The sequence below is a fragment of the Coregonus clupeaformis genome, chromosome 1 (genome assembly GCF_020615455.1).
Source record: "Coregonus clupeaformis isolate EN_2021a chromosome 1, ASM2061545v1, whole genome shotgun sequence".
NCBI classification, from domain to species: domain Eukaryota; kingdom Metazoa; phylum Chordata; class Actinopteri; order Salmoniformes; family Salmonidae; genus Coregonus; species Coregonus clupeaformis.
The window spans coordinates 98,727,101-98,746,714 of record NC_059192.1 but is presented as its reverse complement, the minus strand read 5'-3'; the positions used below and the strand labels follow the sequence as shown (position 1 = coordinate 98,746,714).

At 47.7% G+C, this 19,614-nt stretch overlaps 1 pseudogene; it reads left to right on the top strand.

Annotated features, from left to right (window-relative positions):
• The first annotated feature begins 518 nt into the window (after positions 1–518).
• The window catches only part of LOC123491569, a 27,430-nt pseudogene continuing 8,334 nt past the window's right edge, over positions 519–19,614 (top strand).

The window sequence follows — 19,614 nt, the reverse complement described above, 5'->3', positions numbered from 1 at the left end:
CACTAATAACAGTAAAGTAAAAGAACATGGAGCGCAACCAATGAGGAGCGAGAACACGGTTTTTTAGCTCACTGATAAGTTCGTCACTGCGCTGCTAGCGTGACCATAGTGTGAGTTTTGCCGCTTTCAAAATAGCTGGGAACTCGGAAACCTTCGACTTCCGATTTCAGTGTGTTCAAAACAACTGGGAACTCGGAAAAAAACGACCTCCGACTGGGAAAATCGATTTGAACGGTCATCCAACTCGAAATTCCAACTCGGGAAGTCGGGCCTCTTTCTAGAGCTCCAATTTTCCGACCTGAAGATCACTGACGTCATGATTTGACCTCGTATTTTTCCGAGTTCCCTGTTGTTTTGAACGTAGCATTTACCTAGCTAGCCTGGGGTATATTCATTACGCGGATTCCACTGCAAAACGTCTCCTCTGTTGCAAAACGTTTTGCAACGGACACAGTTTACTCCAAACGGAAAACATTTCGCAACGAAAATAAATTAATATAGGTACCTCCCCCGTTTGGTTCTGTTTGCTTCCTAGAGTAAACGGTTTCCGCGTAATGAATACATCCCTGGCAAGAAAGAAGTGAAATGAGAAGCTAGCTAGCTGTTTACCTATCCGCCTGACTGCTCGGAAAATGTCTACTTGTCTTATTTGCTAGCTAGCATAATCAAAACTAACTTTGGAAAAGCATCTATTCGGCAGTGATGTGATTTTCCAGTTTCGTTGCAACGGCCGTTATACCTGAGGTAGGAAACTAAAGATGACAAATGCTGTTTTTATACCTAACAGTAGCTAACGGTAGCTAACGTTAGCAAAATTGGGGTTTGCCACTGACTAGCTAACTAGTTAGCTTGTTAGCAGCTAGATACAGTGATTTGGTCAAGAATCAGCTAGCTAACTAAAATAATTATTGTTTTTATTGAATGGCTAGCCATAACCTGTAAGAACCCCTGTTTCCTAGGAACAGGTATGATATGCGGAGTTGACAATTACGCATTTGTTGCATTGTTCGTGTTCAGTTATGTGCATTTGAGTTGTTTCCTGGATGCTAACTGTCATTTAGCTGTCAAAAACATCAGTTATTACTAAATGAAGAAAGCTATAAAAATGGGATCCTGCCGTAGTATTAATAACTGTATTAGCTATAAGATACATTATCAGAACTCAAAGCCAGTTATTCTGTAATATTTGGACATTTTCCTCTGTCACAGAGAGTATGCGTCCCAAATGGAAAGCTATTACCTAGTATAGTGAGTGCACTAATTTTGACCAGGGCTATGGAGGAGTACCTATGCTATGGGCTCTGGTCAAAAGTAGTTGTTATGATATTTCTTGTATTTTCTCCTTTTTGGATTATGTGTATTGCTCAATATTACTGCACTGTTGGCGCTAGAAAGGTAAGCATTTCGCTGTGTCTGCGATAACACATCTGTGTACAGGACCAATAAACTTTGATTTGAGGTAATAGGGTGCTATTTGGGTCTCAAACAGTTCATATTTCTCTCTCTCTGTCTCTCTCTCTGTCTCTCTCTGTCTCTCTCTCTCTCTCTCTCTCTGTCTCTCTCTCTGTCTCTCTCTCTCTGTCTCTCTCTCTCTCTCTCTCTCTCTCCTCTCTCTGTCTCTCTCTCTGTCTCTCTCTTTCTCTCTCTTTCTCTTTCTGTGTCTCCCTCTTTCTCGTTCTGTGTCTCCCTCTTTCTGTTTCTCTTTCTGTCTCTGTCTCCCTCTCTGTTTCTCTCCCTCTCTCCAATTCAAAGGGCATTATTGTCATGACAAAGCAAGTAAACTAGATAATAATGATCAGTAAACATTACACTCACAAGTTTCAAAGGAATGGACACACTTCAAATGTCATTATGTACAGTGTTATAACCATGTGCAAATTGTTAAAGTACAAAAGGGAAAATCAATAAACATGGGTTGTATTTACAATGGTGTTTGTTCTTGTGGCAACAGGTCACACGTCTTGCTGCTGTGACGGCACACTGTGGTATTTCACCTAATAGATACGGAAGTTTATCAAAATTGGATTTGTTTTCAAATTCTTTGTGGATCTCTGTAATCTGAGGGAAATATGTGTCTCTAATATGGTTGTACATTTGGCAGGAGGTTAGGAAGTGCAACTCAGTTTCCACCTCATTTTGTGGGCAGTGTTTAGGCCGAGGTAGGTATAGTTTTTTTGTGTGCTCTAGGGCAACTGTGTCTAGATGGAATTTGTGGTACCTGGCAACTGGACTTTTTTTGTAACACCATTATTTTTGTCTTACTGAGATTTACTGTCAGGGCCAAGGTCTGACAGAATCTGTGCAGAAGATCTAGGTGCTGCTGTAGGCCCTCCTTGGTTGGGGACAGAAGCACCAGATGATCAGTAGACATTTGACTTCAGATTCTAGTAGGGTGAGGCCGGGTGCTGCAGACTGTTCTAGTGCCCTCGCCAATTGGTATGTATGTATGTATGTATGTATGTATGTGTGTGTGTGTGCGCACAGTACCTGTCAAAGGTTTGGACACAACCTTCAAGGGTTTTTCTTTATTTTTACTATTTTCTATATTGTAGAATAATAGTGAAGACATCAAAACTATGAAATAACACAGTTGGAATCATGTAGTAACCAAAAAAGTGTTAAACAAATGAAAATATATTTTAGATTCTTCAAAGTAGCCACCCTTTGCTTTGTTGACCGCTTTGCACACTCTTGGCATTCTCTCAACCAGCTTCGAGGTAGTCACCTGGAGGTAAAAGATACATTTTTCCACATTTTGTTACATTAGTCTTATTCTAAAATTAATTAAATAAAGAAAATTCCTCAGCAATCTACACACAATACCCCATAATGACAAAGCGAAAACAGGTTTTTTGAATTTTTTTGCAAATGTTATATTTGATACTGAAGCTTAAAGGTCAAATCTACTGTTTAGGCTTTCTACTGCCAAGTTTACACCTTCACTATTACAGTGAAATGTTTTGTCCAGGAAGGTTTCTACACTACTTTCCTTCCATCTATAGCGTTTCTTAATATTATGCATTTCCTTTGGCTTTGATGCCTCATGATTTGAGTGTTGCTCTGTTCAAGTAGACTGTGATTTTGCTGTGGTCTGATAGGGGTTTCAGTGGGGTGACTGTGAACGCTCTGAGAGACTCTGACCTGAGGTCAGTGATAAAGTAGTCTACAGTACTACTGCCAAGAGATGAGCTATAGGTGTACCTACCATAGGAGTCCCCTCGAAGCCTACCATTGACTATGTACAGACCCAGCCTGTGACAGAACTGCAGGAGTTGTGAACTGTTTTTGTTGGTTGTTTTGTCATAGTTGTGTCTAGGGGGGCATATTTGGGAGGGAATACTGTCACCTCCAGGTAAGTGTTTGTCCCCCTGTGTGCTGAGAGTGTCATGTTCTGGTTTTGAGGGTGTCTCGCTAGTCTGGGCGGGGTTTCTGTTGCTCTGTGTGAGGTGCTGCGGTTGAGGGTGACGTCCTTCAGGGTCCTGGCAAAAGTTGGGATTGCTGTGAGGGCAGTGGTAAAGGCTGTTCAAGTCCAGGGTGGAGTGGTGGGCCAGGTAGACATTAGGTTTTGAGGCACAGTCCCGGGAAATGCTTGCATTCACCCGCTGTGTGGTGGCAGGGTGAAAGTCTTTTTGTGGTAGCAGGGTGGAGATAACCACTTGTGCGTTGGGGAAAGTAGAAGAAGCTTTTTCAATCACTCCCTTGAGTGCTGTAGCCACCCTTTCCTGCTGGACCCTCAGGTCGTCTGTGCCTGTGGAATTATGATGTGGCTGGGGGACCCTAGTCTGTCCTCTGACAACAGCTCCAGGGCCTGCCTAGTGTTTGGGCACCAGAGTTTAGCCACTTTGTGTTTGGAAAAAAGTTCATTCTCTTGAATGTATTTGCCATTTGAGTCAATGAGGAGCACAATTTATGGTTTTTGTGTTTCCTCAGTGGGTGTGTGGGGGTTTTCTCTCTCGCTCTCTTTCTCTCTCGCTCTCTTTCTCTCTCGCTCTCTTTCTCTCTCGCTCTTTCTCACTTGCTCCTCTCTCACACACTTCTCTGTCCCACTGGTTCTCTCTCCTCCAGACCCCAGATGATCCAGCAGATGAAGGAGGGGGGTGCCGCTGCTGCCCCCGTCCCCAACCCGCTCTCTGAAGTCTCCTCCCCCCCGACCCCTTCTGTGACCTCTGACCCCCCTCGCTCTCCGTACCCCCGGCCCTCTGCCAGCCCCTTCATCAGCGAGGACCAGTTTGCGTGCCATTGTTGCTACGACATCCTGGTCAACCCAACAACGCTTAACTGTGGTCACAGCTTCTGCCGCCACTGCCTGGCTCTCTGGTGGGAGTCTAGTAGGAAGACTGAGTGCCCTGAGTGCAGGGAGAAGTGGGAGGGCTTCCCCAAAGTCAACATCCTACTGAGGTAAGGTACTAGGGTACATGAACTTAACTTACTGGTATTACTCTCTAGGGTTGGGAACTGCCAGGAACCTCACCATATTATCACCATACTTAGGTGCCGATACGTATTGCGATTGTCACGAGATATATATACAGTGGGGAGAAGAAGTATTTGATACACTGCCGATTTTGCAGGTTTTCCTACTTACAAAGCATGTAGAGGTCTGTCATTTTTATCATAGGTACACTTCAACTGTGAGAGACGGAATCTATAACAAAAATCCAGAAAATCACATTGTATGATTTTTAAGTAATTAATTTGCATTTTATTGCATGACATAAGTATTTGATACATCAGAAAAGCAGAACTTAATATTTGGTACAGAAACCTTTGTTTGCAATTACAGAGATCATATGTTTCCTGTAGGTCTTGACCATGTTTGCACACACTTCAGCAGGGATTTTGGCCCACTCCTCCATACAGACCTTCTCCAGATCCTTCAGGTTTCGGGGCTGTCGCTGGGCAATACGGACTTTCAGCTCCCTCCAAAGATTTTCTATTGGGTTCAGGTCTGGAGACTGGCTAGGCCACTCCAGGACCTTGAGATGCTTCTTACGGAGCCACTCCTTAGTTGCCCTGGCTGTGTGTTTCTGGTCGTTGTCATGCTGGAAGACCCAGCCACGACCCATCTTCAATGCTCTTACTGAGGGAAGGAGGTTGTTGGCCAAGATCTCGCGATACATGGCCCCATCCATCCTCCCCTCAATAAGGTGCAGTCGTCCTGTCCCCTTTGCAGAAAAGCATCCCCCAAAGAATGATGTTTCCACCTCCATGCTTCACGGTTGGGATGGTGTTCTTGGGGTTGTACTCATCCTTCTTCTTCCTCCAAACACAGCGAGTGGAGTTTAGACCAAAAGCTCTATTTTTGTCTCATCAGACCACATGACCTTCTCCCATTCCTCCTCTGGATCATCCAGATGGTCATTGGCAAACTTCAGACGGGCCTGGACATGCGCTGGCTTGAGCAGGGGGACCTGCGTGCGCTGCAGGATTTTAATCCATGACGGCGTAGTGTGTTACTAATGGTTTTCTTTGAGACTGTGGTCCCAGCTCTCTTCAGGTCATTGACCAGGTCCTGCCGAAGTTCTGGGCTGATCCCTCACCTTCCTCATGATCATTGATGCCCCACGAGGTGAGATCTTGCATGAGCCCCAGACCGAGGGTGATTGACCGTCATCTTGAACTTCTTCCATTTTCTAATAATTGCGCCAACAGTTGTTGCCTTCTCACCAAGCTGCTTGCCTATTGTCCTGTAGCCCATCCCAGCCTTGTGCAGGTCTACAATTTTATCCCTGATGTCCTTACACAACTCTCTGGTCTTGGCCATTGTGGAGAGGTTGGAGTCTGTTTGATTGAGTGTGTGGACAGGTGTCTTTTATACAGGTAACGAGTTCAAACAGGTGCAGTTAATACAGGTAATGAGTGGAGAACAGGAGGGCTTCTTAAAGAAAATCTAACAGGTCTGTGAGAGCCGGAATTCTTACTGGTTGGTAGGTGATCAAATACTTATGTCATGCAATAAAATGCAAATTAATTACTTAAAAATCATACAATATTTGAACCCCTCTCAATCAGAAAGATTTCTGGCTCCCAGGTGTCTTTTATACAGGTAACGAGCTGAGATTAGGAGCACACTCTTAAAGGGAGTGCTCCTAATCTCAGTTTGTTAACTGTATAAAAGACACCTGTCCACAGAAGCAATCAATCAATCAGATTCCAAACTCTCCACCATGGCCAAGACCAAAGAGCTCTCCAAGGATGTCAGGGACAAGATTGTAGACCTACACAAGGCTGGAATGGGCTACAAGACCATCGCCAAGCAGCTTGGTGAGAAGGTGACAAAAGTTGGTGCGATTATTTGCAAATGGAAGAAACACAAAAGAACTGTCAATCTCCCTCGGTCTGGGGCTCCATGTAAGATCTCACCTCGTGGACTTGCAATGATCATGAGAACGGTGAGGAATCAGCCCAGAACTACACGGAAGGATCTTGTCAATGACCTGAAGAGAGCTGGGACCACAGTCACCAAAAAACTATTGGTAACACACTACGCCGTGAAGGACTGAAATCCTGCAGCGCGCCCGCAAGGTCCCCCTGCTCAAGAAAGCACATATACAGGGCCGTCTGAAGTTTGCCAATGAACATCTGAATGATTCAGAGGAGAACTGGGTGAAAGTGTTGTGGTCAGATGAGACCAAAATCGAGCTCTTTGGCATCAACTCAACTCGCTGTGTTTGGAGGAGGAGGAATGCTGCCTATGACCCCAAGAACACCATCCCCACCGTCAAACATGGAGGTGGAAACATTATGCTTTGGGGTGTTTTTCTGCTAAGGGGACAGGACAACTTCACCGCATCAAAGGGACGATGGACGGGGCCATGTACCGTCAAATCTTGGGTGAGAACCTCCTTCCCTCAGCCAGGGCATTGAAAATGGGTCGTGGATGGGTATTCCAGCATGACAATGACCCAAAACACACGGCCAAGGCAACAAAGGAGTGGCTCAAGAAGAAGCACATTAAGGTCCTGGAGTGGCCTAGCCAGTCTCCAGACCTTAATCTCATAGAAAATCTGTGGAGGAGCTGAAGGTTCGAAAGTTGCAAAACGTCAGCCTCGAAACCTTAATGACTTGGAGAAGATCTGCAAAGAGGAGTGGAACAAAATCCCTCCTGAGATGTGTGTGCAAACCTGGTGACCAACTACAAGAAATGTCTGACCTCTATGATTGCCAACAAGGGTTTTGCCACCAAGTACTAAGTCATGTTTTGCAGAGGGGTCAAATACTTATTTCCCTCATTAAAATGCAAATCAATTTATAACATTTTGACATGCGTTTTTTCTGGATTTTTTTGTTGTTATTCTGTCTCTCACTGTTCAAATAAACCTACCATTAAAATTATAGACTGATCATGTCTTTGTCAGTGGGCAAACGTACAAAATCAGCAGGGGATCAAATACTTTTTTCCCTCACTGTACATACATACAGTTGAAGTCAGAAGTTTACATACACCTTAGCCAAATACATTTAAACTCAGTTTTTCACAATTGCTGACATTTAATCCTAGTAAAAATTCCCCTTTTTTAGGTCAGTTAGGATCAACACTTTATTTTAAGAATGTGAAATGTCAGAATAATAGTAGAGAGAATGATTTATTTCAGCTTTTATTTCTTTCATCACATTCCCAGTGGGTCAGAAGTTTACATACACTCAATTAGTATTTGGTAGCATTGTCTTTAAATTGTTTAACTTGGGTCAAACGTTTCGGGTAGCCTTTCACAAGCTTCCCACAATAAGTTGGGTGAATTTTGGCCCATTCCTCCTGACAGAGCTGGTGTAACTGAGTCAGGTTTGTAGGCCTCCTCGCTCGCACACGCTTTTTCAGTTCTGGCCACACATTTTCTATAGGATTGAGGTAAGGGCTTTGTGATGGCCTCTCCAATACCTTGACTTTGTTGTCCTTAAGCCATTTTGCCACAACTTTGGAAGTATGCTTAATTCATTGTCCATTTGGAAGACCCATTTGCGACCAAGCTTTAACTTCCTGACTGATGTCTTGAGATGTTGCTTCAATATATCCACATAATTTCCCTTCCTCATGATGCCATCTATTTTGTGAAGTGCACCAGTCCCTCCTGCAGCAAAGCACCCCCACAGCATGATGCTGCCATCCCCGTGCTTCACGGTTGGGATGGTGTTCTTCGGCTTGCAAGCAACCCCCTTTTTCCTCCAAACATAACGATGGCCATTATGGCCAAACAGTTATATTTTTGATTAATCAGACCAGAGGACATTTCTCCAAAAAGTACGATCTTTGTCCCCATGTGCAGTTGCAAACCGTAGTCTGGCTTTTTTATAACGGTTTTGGAGCAGTGGCTTCTTCCTTGCTGAGCGGCCTTTCAGGTTATGTTGATATAGGACTCGTTTTACTGTGGATATAGATACTTTTTTACCTGTTTCCTACAGCATCTTCACAAGGTCCTTTGCTGTTGTTCTGGGATTGATTTGCACTTTTCGCACCAAAGTACGTTCATCTCTAGGAGACAGAATGCGTCTCCTTCCTGAGCGGTATGACGGCTGCGTGGTCCCATGGTGTTTATACTTGCATACTATTGTTTGTACAGATGAACGTGGTACCTTCAGGCGTTTGGAAATTGCTCCCAAGGATGAACCAGACTTGTGGAGGTCTACACATTTTTTTCTGAGGTCTTGGCTGATTTATTTTGATTTTCCCATGATGTCAAGCAAAGAGGCACTGAGTTTGAAGGTAGGCCTTGAAAAACATCCACAGGTACACCTCCAATTGACTCAAATGATGTCAATTAGCCTATCAGAAACTTCTAAAGCCATGACATCATTTTCTGGAATTTTCCAAGCTGTTTAAGGGCACAGTCAATTTAGTGTATGTAAACTTCTGACCCACTGGAATTGTGAAATAATCTGTCTGTAAACAATTGTTGGAAAAATTACTTGTGTCATGCACAAAGTAGATGTCCTAACCGAAAACTATAGTTTGTTAACCCTCTCTGTATGGTGAAATGTATAGGTCGAGCTAAGATATCAGAGGTCAGAGAGAAGTGGGAGGGCTTCCCCAAAGTCAACATCCTACTGAGTTAGGCAGGGCATAAAATGAACACCAGCCACCTGCCAATTGCGGGTCAATTTAGGTATTGGCGGTTAAGAATATCTATTTCACCAACCACGTTGGCGGGTGTCTGCTGGCTGCTGGGTGGGGCGTTACACGTTCCATCATTCATTGGATTCCTTTCTATAATATCAATTCAATTTAAGGGGCTTCATTGGCAATGGGAAACATATGTTTACGTTGCCAAAGCAAGTGAAATAGATAATAAACAAATGTGAAATAAACTATAAAAAAAATGAACAGTAAACATTATATAAAAAAAGTTATAAAAGAATAAAGACATGTCATATTCTGTCTATATACAGTGTTGTAATGATGTGCAAATAGTTAAAGTACAAAAGGGGAAATAAATCAACATAAATATAGGTTGTATTTACAACGGTGTTTGTTCTTCACTGGTTTTCTGGCAACGGCACCATGCAGTGCACCCTGGACTAAAGAGGCAGACCAATAGGAGAAATGTGCTAGACCCTCCGTTTAAATAGCAAGTTTCTCCAGGTTTCTCTACTTTTTAGAGCGGTCCCCATAGGACTCTTGAAAGCAGAAGGGGAGTGTACGTGGGCTCATCTTAGCGCTAGTACCCTCTGTATGGTGACTGTAGCCTATAGGTCTAGCTAGGACAACATGTTTACCTTATCGCTAGTACCCTCTGTATGGGGACTGTAGCCTATAGGTCTAGCTAGGACAACATGTTTACCTTATCGCTAGTACCCTCTGTATGGTGACTGTAGCCTATAGGTCTAGCTAGGACAACATGTTTACCTTATCGCTAGTACCCTCTGTATGGGGACTGTAGCCTATAGGTCTAGCTAGGACAACATGTTTACCTTATCGCTAGTACCCTCTGTATGGTGACTGTAGCCTATAGGTCTAGCTAGGACAACATGTTTACCTTATCGCTAGTACCCTCTGTATGGGGACTGTAGCCTATAGGTCTAGCTTCAGGACAACATGTTTACCTTATCGCTAGTACCCTCTGTAGGGTGACTGTAGCCTATAGGTCTTAGCTAGGACAACATGTTTACCTTATCGCTAGTACCCTCTGTATGGGGACTGTAGCCTATAGGTCTAGCTAGGACAACATGTTTACCTTATCGCTAGTACCCTCTGTATGGGGACTGTAGCCTATAGGTCTAGCTAGGACAACATGTTTACCTTATCGCTAGTACCCTCTGTAGGGTGACTGTAGCCTATAGGTCTAGCTAGGACAACATGTTTACCTTATCGCTAGTACCCTCTGTATGGGGACTGTAGCCTATAGGTCTAGCTAGGACAACATGTTTACCTTATCGCTAGTACCCTCTGTATGGTGACTGTAGCCTATAGGTCTAGCTAGGACAACATGTTTACCTTATCGCTAGTACCCTCTGTATGGTGACTGTAGCCTATAGGTCTAGCTAGGACAACATGTTTACCTTATCGCTAGTACCCTCTGTATGGTGACTGTAGCCTATAGGTCTAGCTAGGACAACATGCTAGGTTCTGTACTATGACCTGGATGTAATATGGTGTAGTCAGTGTGTGACTTCCTTCTCTCCACCCTTTCCTTCTCTCTCCATCCTCTACCTCTCTTACTCCCCCTCCCCCCACCCTCTCAGAGATGCAGTAGAGAGGTTGTTCTCAGAGGTGGTGGGGAGGAGGAGAGCAGAGATCCAGGGGAACCCCAAGATCTCACAGAGCCTGCTGGCCTTTCAGAGGTACCATACTAACATACTCCGAGCCAGCTGGCCTTTCAGAGGTACCATACTAACACACTCAGAGCCAGCTGGCCTTTCAGAGGTACCATACTAACACACTCAGAGCCAGCTGGCCTTTCAGAGGTACCATACTAACACACTCCGAGCCAGCTGGCCTTTCAGAGGTACCATACTAACACACTCCGAGCCAGCTGGCCTTTCAGAGGTATCATACTAACACACTCCGAGCCAGCTGGCCTTTCAGAGGTATCATACTAACACACTCCGAGCCAGCTGGCCTTTCAGAGGTACCATACAATGTACACTATATATTCAAAAGTATGTGGACACCCCTTCAAATTAGTGGATTTGACTATTTCAGCCACACCCGTTGCTGACAGGTGTAAAAAATCGAGCACACAGCCGTGCAATCTCCATAGACAAACATTGGCAGTAGAATGACCTTACTGAAGAGCTCAGTGACTTTCAACGTGGCACCGTCATAGGATTTCACCTTTTCAGCCGCGAAGTGGTAGGCCACACAAGCTCACAGAACGGGACCGCCAAGTGCTGAAACACGTCTGTCCTCGGTTTCAGCACTCACTACCGAGTTCCAAACTGCCTCTGGAAGCAACGTCAGCACAATAACTGTTCGTCAGGAGCTTCATGAAATAGGTTTCCATGGCTGAGCAGCCGCACACAAGCCTAAGATCACCATGTGCAATGCCAAGCGTCGGCTGGAGTGGTGTAAAGCGTGCCGCCATTGGACTCTGGAGCAGTGGAAACACGTTCTCTGGAGTGATGAATCACGCTTCACCATCTGGCAGTCCAATGGACAAATCTGGGTTTGGCGGATGCCAGGAGAACACTACCTTACCCAATGCAAAGTGCCAACTGTAAAGTTTGGTGGAGGAGGAATAATGGTCTGGGGCTGTTTTTCATGGTTCTGGCTTGGCCCCTTAGTTCCAGTGAAGGGAGATCTAAATGCTACAGCATACAATGACATTCTAGACAATTCTGTGCTTCCAACTTTGTGGCAACAGTTTGGGGAAGGCCCTTTCCTGTTTCAGCATGACAATGCCCCCGTGCACAAAGCGAGGCCCATACAGAAATGGTTTGTCGAGATCGGTGTGGAAGAACTTGACTGGCCTGCACAGAGCCCTGACCTCAACCCCAAGAACACCTCTGGGATGAATTGGAACGCTGACTTCGAGCTAATGCTCTTGTGGCTGAATGGAAGCAAGTCCCCGCAGCAATGTTCCAACATCTAGTGGAAAGCCTTCCCAGAAGAGTGGAGGCTGTTATAGCAGCAAAGGGGGGGGACCAACTCCATATTAATGTCCATGATTTTGGAATGAGATGTTGGACGAGCAGGTGTCCACATACTTTTGATCATGCAGTGTAATATATAAGCCGATGTCAAATCAAGGGCATCCATATGGATCAAGTGTCTCAGAGGTAGGAGTGCAGATCTGGGATCACTTTTGGCTTTTATATCACAATGAATACGATTTACATGGACGGGGACCTGATCCTAGATCAGCACTCCTAGTCTGAGATGTATGTTGCTCGTACTTAGGGCCTTGTGTTTATCACAAGCATGTGACCATAGCAAGATTTGATCCTGTATTTTAAGCCTCGTCCAGAAGTGAGATTTACTCGTGTGTGTGTGTGTCGTCCAGGTATGGTGTCTCACCTCCTCACCTGTCTGTGTCTAACCTGTCTGTAACCTGTCTGTCTGTCTGTAACCTGTCTGTAGGTATGGTGATCAGGCAGCCAGAGGAATCCCCAAGACCAGTCCTGGTAGAGGAGCAGGAGGGTTCTTCTCTGGAGTCCTCACTGCACTCACCTGTGTTGCGGTAAGAGAGAGAGAGAGAGAGGAGAGGGAGAGGTTTTATTTTAACTAGGAAAAGAGCCTTGAGGTTAGAAGCCTCTTTTTTCAAGGGGGACCTGGGGAGAGGTCAACAGGAAGGAGTCAGTGAGGGGACCTGGGCAGAGGTCAACAGGAAGGGAGTCGGTAAGGGGGACCTGGGCAGAGGTCAACAGGAAGGAGTTCGGTGAGGGGGACCTGGAGAGAGGTCAACAGGAAGGGATTCGGTGAGGGGGACCTGGGGGAGAGGTCAACAGGAAGGAGTCGGTAAGGGGGACCTGGGCAGAGGTCAACAGGAAGGATTCGGTGAGGGGGACCTGGGGAGAGGTCAACAGGAAGGAGTCGGTGAGGGGGACCTGGGGAGAGGTCAACAGGAAGGAGTCGTGAGGGGGACCTGGGGAGAGGTCAACAGGAAGGAGTCGGTGAGGGGGGACCTGGGGAGAGGTCGACAGGAAGGAGTCGTGTGAGGGGGACCTGGGGAGAGGTCGACAGGAAGGAGTCGGTGGGGGACCTGGGGAGAGGTCAACAGGAAGGGACCATTACAACTCTGTGTGTGTGGGACAGGAATGCTTGGAGGTGTGTCAGCCTACTTTTTCTCTACGTGTGGCAGAAAGGGTCAGCGTGTGTAGTGAGGGGTGTGGGGGGGGTAGTGGTGGGTTGGTGTGTGTTTAGTGTGTGTGTGTGTGTTGAAGAAGGTCACAGTGTGTGTGTGGTTTTGTCTATTTGTTCTGTCCATGTGGCAGTAAGAGGGCAACGTCTGTGTGTATCTTTCCGCGTGGCAGTGTGTCTGTCTGTCTGTCTGTCTGTGTTTTTATTTGAAAGACATTAGTCTGTCTGAGTGCTTCATGTTAATATGTGACAAAGTAGTGTGAATGAAGTTCCTGTCCCACCTGTCTGTGTCCCACGTGTCTGTGTCCCACCTGTCTGTGTCCCACCTGTCTGTGTCCCACGTGTCTGTGTCCCACCTGTCTGTGTCCCACCTGTCTGTGTCCCACCTGTCTGTGTCCCACCTGTCTGTGTCCCACCTGTCTGTGTCTCACCTGTCTGTGTCCCGCGTGTCTGTGTCTCACCTGTCTGTGTCCCACGTGTCTGTGTCTCACCTGTCTGTGTCTGTGTCCCACGTGTCTGTGTCCCACGTGTCTGTGTCCCACGTGTCTGTGTCCCACGGTGTCTGTGTCTCACCTGTCTGTGTCTCACCTGTCTGTGTCCCACCTGTCTGTGTCCCACGTGTCTGTGTCCCACGTGTCTGTGTCCCACCTGTCTGTGTCCCACCTGTCTGTGTCCCACCTGTCTGTGTCCCACCTGTCTGTGTCTCACCTGTCTGTGTCCCACGTGTCTGTGTCTCACCTGTCTGTGTCTCACCTGTCTGTGTCTGTGTCTCACCCTGTCTGTGTCCCACGTGTCTGTGTCCCACGTGTCTGTGTCCCACCTGTCTGTGTCTCACCGTATCTCTCTTCCTATTCTATGCCCGTCTCTACCTCTCTCACACCTGTCTGTTACCTGTCTTACCTGGCTCTCTCCCCCTACCTGTCCCAGGTGATGTTGCTGGTGTACCACTGGCCCAGTGGAGAGAACACTCATCTCTGCTCCTTCACATATACCGGTCTCTCCTCTCTCCTACCTGTCTCTCCTCTCTCCTACCTGTCTCTCCTCTCTCCTACCTGTCTCTCCTCTCTCCTACCTGTCTCTCCTCTCTCCTACCTGTCTCTCCTCTCTCTCCTACCTGTCTCTCCTCTCTCCTACCTGTCTCTCCTCTCTCCTACCTGTCTCTCTCTCTCTCTCCCTACCTGTATCTCCTCTCTCCTGCCTGTTCTCACCTCTCTCCTACCCGTCTCACCTTTCTCATACTGTCTACCTCCCCTTTATACCTGTCTCACCTCCCTCCTACCGGTCTCTCCTCTCTCCTACCTGTCTGTCCTCTCTCCTACCTGTCTGTCCTCTCTCTCCTACCTGTCTCTCCTCTCTCCTACCTGTCTCTCTTCCCTCCTACCTGTCTCTCTTCCCTCCTACCTGTCTCTCTTCCCTCCTACCTGTCTCTCTTCCCTCCTACCTGTCTCTCTTCCTCCTACCTGCCTCTCCTCTCTCCTACCTGTCTCTCCTCTCTCCTACCTGTATCTCCTCTCTCCTACCTGTCTCACCTCTCTCCTACCCGTCTCACCTTTCTCATACTGTCTACCTCTCTTATACCTGTCTCACCTCTCTTCTACCTGTGTGTCTCTCCTACCAGGTGATGTTGCTGGTGTACCACTGGTCCAGTGGAGACGGGGTCCATGACCTCTTGGTCAGTAAACCTGTGTCAAAATGGACACCGGAGGAAGTTCTGTTCTGGTTGGAACACCTGGGACCCTGGACCTCTCTCTACAAAGAACCCTTCCTACAGGAGAACGTCAACGGACGGTGAGGAACGCTTAACAGTTTGTGGTATGGTTGTAGTACGGTTCTGTTCTGGTTGGAACACCTGGGGCCTGGACCTCTCCCCTCCCCCTGGGGCCCTGGACCTCTCCCCTCCCCCTGGGGCCCTGGACCTCTCCCCTCCCCTGGGGCCCTGGACCTCTCCCCTCCCCCTGGGGCCCTGGACCTCTCCCTCCCCCTGGGGCCCTGGACCTCTCCCCTCCCTCTGGGGGCCCTGGACCTCTCCCCTCCCCCCTGGGGCCCTGACCTCTCCCCTCCCCCTGGGGCCTGGACCTCTCTCCCTCCCCTGGGGCCCTGGACCTCTCCCCTCCCCTGGGACCCTGGACCTCTCTCTCTACAAAGAACCCTTCCCTACAGGAGAACGTCAACGGACGGTGAGGCACGCTTTAACAGTTTGTGGTATGGTTGTAGTACGGTTCTGTTCTGGTTGGGAACACCTGGGGCCCTGGACCTCTCCCCTCCCCCTGGGGCCCTGGACCCCCTTCTCCCCTCCCCTCTGGGGCCCTGGACCTCTCCCCTCCCCCTGGGGCCCTGGACCTCTCTCCCCTCCCCTGGGGCCCCTGGACCTCTCCCCTCCCCCTGGGGCCCTGGACCTCTCCCCTCCCTCTGGGGCCCTGCGACCTCGCCCCTCCCCCTGGGGCCCTGGACCTCGCCCCTCCTGGGGCCCTGGACCTCTCCCCTCCCCCTGGGGCCCTGGACCTCTCCTCTCCCCCTGGGGCCCTGGACCTCTCCCCTCCCCCTGGGGCCCTGGACCTCTCCCCTCCCCCTGGGGCCCCTGGACCTCTCCCCTCCCCCTGGGGCCCTGGACCTCTCCCTCCCTCTGGGGCCCTGGACCTCTCCCCCTCCCCCTGGGGCCCTGGACCTCTCCCCTCCCCCTGGGGCCCTGGACCTCTCCCTCCCCCTGGGGCCCTGGACCTCTCCCTCCCCCCTGGGGCCCTGGACCTCTCCTCCCTCCCCCTGGGGCCCTGGACCTCTCCCTCCCCCTGGGGCCCTGGACCTCTCCCTCCCCCCTGGGGCCCTGGACCTCTCCCCTCCCCCTGGGGCCCTGGACCTCTCCCCTCCCCCTGGGGCCCTGGACCTCTCCCCTCCCTCTCTCTCTTGCGCTCTCTTTTCTTTCTTTCATGGTCAGGTTATTGTTGATGTTAGGTAGTGATGAGTTGACCTGAGCTCCTATAACATGAGAACTATGGTTATGTCATGGTTATTTAATGGTTGTATTATGGTTATGTTCTCTCTCTCAGGTTATTGTTGATGCTAGGTGATGAGGAGCTGACCAGAGCCCCCTATAACATAGACAACCAGGCCCACAGGAGAGCGGTGCTGGCTGAACTGGAGAGGATCAAAGAACTGGGGGTCAAACCACCTCAGAACCTCTGGGAGTACAAGGTAACAGAAACCATAAACACTATGTATTATATCAACTTAGAAACTAGGTGGTTCGAGCCCTGAATGCTGATTGGCTGACAGCCGTGGTATACCAAGGGTATGACGGAACATTTATTTTTACTGCTTTAATGTTGTTGGTTACCAGTTTATAGTAGCAGTAAGGCGCCTCGGGGGTTTGTGGTATATGGCCAATATACCATGGCTAATTCATTTTTTAATTTTATTTCACCTTTATTTAACCAGGTAAACCAGTTGAGAACAAGTTCTCATTTTACAACTGCGACCTGGCCAAGATAAAGCAAAGCAGTGTGATTAAAAACAACAACACAGAGTTACATATGGGGTAAAACAAAACATAAAGTCAAAAATACAACAGAAAATATATATACAGTGTGTGCAAAATGTACTAAGTAAGTTATAAGGTAAGGCAATAAATAGGCTTCCATAGTGCAAAATAATTACAATTAGTATTAACACTGGAATGATAGATGTGCAAGAGATGATGTGCAAATAGAGATACTGGGGTGCAAATTAGCAAAATAAATAAAAATATGGGGATGAGATAGTTGGATGGGCTTAATTTCAGATGGGCTGTGTGCAGGTGCAGTGATCGGTAAGGTGCTCTGACAACTGATGCTTAAAGTTAGTGAGGGAGATAAGAGTCTCCAGCTTCAGAGATGTTTGCAGTTCGTTCCAGTCATTGGCAGCAGAGAACTGGAAGGAATGGCGCAAAGGAGGTGTTTGCTTTGGGGATGACCAGTGAGATACTACAGGCTAAGGGCTGTATCCCTCTCCATGTTGTGTCGGCGTAACAACAGCCCTTAGCCGTGGTGAATTGGCCATATACCACACCCCCTCGGGCCTTATTGCTTAATTATACCATGGCACTTGTTGAATACTCTGGCTGGGCCACTCATGGACATTCAGAGACTTGTCCCGAAGCCACTCCTGCGTTGTCTTGGCTGAGTGCTTAGGGACGTTGTCCTGCTGGAAGGTGAACCTTCGCCCCAGTCTGAGGTCCTGAGCACTCTGGAGAGGGTTTCCATCAATGATCTCTGGGCTGTACTTTGCTCTGTTAATCTTTTCCCTCAATCCTGACCCCTAGTCCTCCCAGTCCCCCTTTCGCTGAAAAAAACATCCCTACAGCACGATGCTGCCACCACCATGCTTCACCGTAGGGATGGTGCCAGGTTTCCTTCAGACGTTGACGGCTTGGCATTCAGGCCAAAGAGTTCAATCTTGGTTTGCCATCAGACCAGAGAATCTTGTTTCTCATGGTCTGAGAGTCTTCTAAAATGCCTTTTGGCAAACTCAAGCGGGCTGTCATGTGCCTTTTACTGAGGAGTGGCTTCCCTCTGGCCACTCTACCATAAAGGCCTGATTGGTGGAGTGCTGCAGAGGGATGGTTGTCCTTCTGGGGTTCTCCCATCTCCACAGAGGAACTCTGGAGCTCTGTCAGAGTGACCATTGCTTGGTTCTAGGTCACCTCCCGGACCAAGGCATTCTCCCCCGATTGCTCAGTTTGGATGGCTGACCAGCTCAGAAGTGTCTTGTGGTTCCAAGCACTTCTTCCATTTAAGAATGATGGAGGCCACTGTGTTCTTAGACCTTCAATGCTGCAGACATGTTTTGGCACCCTTCTCCAGAATCTGTGCCCCGACACAATCCTGTCTCAGAGCTCTACAGACAATTCCTTCGACCTTATGGCTTGGTTTTTGCTCTGACATGTACTGTCAACTGTGGGACCTTTTTTATATTAGACAGGTGTGCGCCTTTCCAAATGCATGTACAATCAATTGAATTTATCACAGGTAGACTCCCATCAAGTTGTAGAAACATCTCAAGGATGATCAATGGAAACAGGATGCACCCTGAGCTCAATTTGAGTCTCATAGCAAAGGGTCTGAATAGTTATGTAAATTAGGTATTTCGGTTTGTTTTTTAAAAATACATTTGCCAAAAAATATTAACCTGTTTTCACTTTGTCATTATGGGGGTGTTGTGTGTGTAGATTGATGAGGAAAAAGTTAATTTAATCAATTTTATAATAAGACTGTAATGTAACAAAATGTGGAAAAGTCAAGGGTCTGAATACTTTCCAAATGCACTGTATCATAGTTCATGCTGTTTTAATGCTAATGTGATGTACTGTAAATCCTATGCCATTATCAATAAGATATACTGTATTTCTGCTAACAGAAACACAGGTTGTATCCCGAATAACACCCTATTCCCTATATAGTGCACTACTTTTTACTAGTACCACAGCGCTATATAGGGAATAGGGTGCTATTGAAGTGCACATAATCAATACTCTATAACTGCCTCTCTCCCTCTCCTCTCTCCCTCTCTCTACCCCTCTCCTCTCTCACTCTCCTCTCTCCCTCTATCCACCCCCTCTCCTCTCTCCCTCTCTCTACCCCCCTCTCCTCTCTCCCTCTCTACCCTCTCCTCTCTCCCACTGGCTCTCCACCCCCCCACCAGGGCTGTGAATGCAGGTAAATCTCCTATGTTCCTTCTCTATGCTTTGAAGAGTTCTCCCTGCCTCACCATCCTCTACCTCTACCTCTCTTCGACTACTCCGAAACTTCCTTCCTCCCTTCCTACACACCTGCTGCCCCGCCCTCTCACACCAGCGACCAATGAGTGATCAAGCCTCCCCCTCAACCACCAGGTACCATTGGATGGCTCAACTGTCATGTTGATTGTATTTATTTGGTAAATAAAGGTAGGGAGGCTGCTCCAGCCATAGATTCTATCACTAAACGTAGGCTACTGTACATGTTGTTGTCAGTATGGCTGGCCATACAGATGATGTTGACCTTATACGATATTGGGAGAACATAAGGACACATGTCCTTGTTCTCTCACCCCCTCCCCCTCTCTCCCTCTCCGTTTACCCCACCTGGGCGCCAGGTGGGCAGAGTTCCTAGTTAAGTACCTCCTCCTCCCGTACCAGCTGATCGCTGAGTTTGCCTGGGATTGGCTGTCGATTCACTACTGACGTCCACGGTTCATCATCGTCAACGCCATGCTACTGTCTGTCCTGGAGGGCTGTGTCGAAGGTTCTATAACCGAGCTGAGATCAGGTACGTGTGTGTTTTCTCTCTGCTCCTCTCGCTCTCTCTGTCTTTCCTGTCACACCAACTTTCTCTCTCTTTCAATCTCCCTGTCCCTCTCTCACCCCTTTA